Source organism: Equus caballus, chromosome 7 (assembly GCF_041296265.1).
Source record: "Equus caballus isolate H_3958 breed thoroughbred chromosome 7, TB-T2T, whole genome shotgun sequence".
Classification (NCBI taxonomy): Eukaryota; Metazoa; Chordata; class Mammalia; order Perissodactyla; family Equidae; genus Equus; species Equus caballus.
Genome location: NC_091690.1, coordinates 81,010,445 through 81,012,850, shown reverse-complemented (window position 1 = coordinate 81,012,850; position 2,406 = coordinate 81,010,445).

Below are 2,406 nucleotides of genomic sequence, written 5' to 3'. Positions count from 1 at the left end.
CTTTGCCTTTTGTGTGAAATTATTTATTGTTATTTCTAGCAAGGTTTTCTTCTTTTCTTATTGACCAGAGGCTGAGTGATAAAGCTTTTGTTATTTTTACAGTTGAACTTACAACATAGCCTTTTTGGACACAGTTCACTAAATATTGCTATATAAAATGTAATTGAGTAAATTTTTATCAAACTTTTAAAAATCAAAGTAAGAGTGTGGACTCAGAAGAAGCCTCACTGTTACTCCAGTGTGTATATATTGTACTTACTCTGTTCTCAGAGTATTTTCCCTGTCTTTATCATTGATTCTTTCCCTTTCCTGATTATTTTTTCTGTTAGAAAACTGTAACTGCCACTTAAGGTGGGATATCTTTTCTTCTCCCAAGAGAATAGCCAGTCTTTCCAGATTCATCATCATTGACTGTCAAGAAAGAACCCTTCAGGCTGTACCCTAAATGCAGTTGGCGGCCTGTATTGACGGGGATCCGCAGACTTGGCCTGATGCCAGATCTGGAGTCAAGCTTCAGCCACATCTTGGAAAGAAGTACATAGTAATAACTACAAGAGGGTACAGATGTGTAGTGGGGAGGTGAGCAAGCCACCTAGGGAGTTGACACACTGACTGAGACATTCCCCTCTTAGTTAAAGGCCTCTCTCAGGAGCGCCATTACTTTGAGTGTAATATTTCTAAGACACTTAATAAATGCAAACTGAGAGGTAATAATAAATTGTACTGAAAAAACTTAAATGTACTATTTGGGATTTATTTCACCCTTCACTTTTTTTTTTAATTTATTTTTCCTTCTTCTCCCCAAATCCCCCTGGTACATGGTTGTATATTTTTTAGTTGTGGGTCGTCCTAGTTATGGCGTGTGGGATGCTGCCTCAGCTTGGCCTCATGAGCGGTGCCGTATCTGTGCCCAGGATCCAAACCGGTGAAACCCTAGGCCTCTGAAGTGGGAGCGCTCGAACTTAACCACTCGGCCACGGGCCCAGCCCCTTAGGATTTATTTCGTGGAAGTGTTTGTATTAAAAAACCTTTCCTTGAATAAAAATATATTCTGTTAAAATTCTGATGCACATTTTCCACCTGTAAGAACAATTTAACAACCTTTAATTTTTGTAGTTGGCTTTTGAGAACCTTAGAGCAACTTTTAAAATTGTAGAGGTAAGTAAATAAAGGTAAACATCTAAGTTTCTAGTACATATATTGGTTTCTCTATAAAGGAATCTTTTAAAAGTTCTCTTTGGCTTTTTGAAAATATATAGACTAAATTAAAAAGGCTGAAGCTTTTCTGGTGTGTAAATGATCGTTCCCTGATTGTAGTTTAGATGTTTAGAAGGTGGATTTTATTGCAGTTTCAATACTCTATTCTGATTATTCTTTTTATTTTTTAAAGATTGGCAGCTGAGCTAACAACTGTTGCCAGTCGTCGTCTTCTTTATTCTCCCCAAAGCCCCCCAGTACACAGTTGTATATTCTAGTTGTGAGTGCCTCTGGTTGTGGCATGCGGGACGCTGCCTTAGCGTGGCCTGACAAGTGGTGCCGTGTCCATGCCCGGGATCCAAACCCGCAAAACCTGGGGCCACCGCAGTGGAGCACGTGACCTTAACCAGCCAGCCATCGGGCTGATCCCCACTTCTTTTCTTCTTTATCTGGGAAAAACTTGCTAAGCTGGGTGACTTAGGGGGATATTGTTTAAGATCTAGGGTTCATTTTCTCATCTGGACCAAATCAGCTCTAAACTCCACCTTCCTTACATCTGAGACATGATAGGATTCTCTGAAATTAATGAAAAAGTTTTTTTTCTTTAAGATTTTATTTTTCCTTTTTCTCCCCGAAGCCCCCCGGTACATAGTTGTATATTTTTAGCTGTGGGTCCTTCTAGTTGTGGCATGTGGGATGCCACCTCAGCGTGGCCTGATGAGTGGTGCCATGTCCGTGCCCAGGATCGGAACCAGCGAAACCCTGGGCCACTGAAGCAGAGCGCGGGAACTTGGCCGCGGGGCCGGCCCCTGTATAACTTGTTTTATAGCCTACAGTGTGCTTTCACATGCATTGTCTCATTTAAATGAATTAACCGTTTTATTTGCAATGAAATACTTGAGAAAATAAAGGCTATTTCCATTTGGTTATTTGCTAGTAATAGTAGGGTAAAATGGAAATCATCTAGGGGGCTAAACGGACTCTCTTGAAGCGTTCTTTCATCCTAAAATACTTGGTATGAAAAATAAACCATAATATCAAGTCTTCTGATGACCACTGTGTTAGCAGAGACTGCACTTTGAGAATAGAAGGTGGGGAAACTCACTGAACTCCTAAATTATATTTTGGAGTCTGTCTGGGCTCCTTAATCTAAGGATTAGTATCATCTAGCATCTGGAACTGTGCCAAGTAGCACTCTTGTGCTGACTG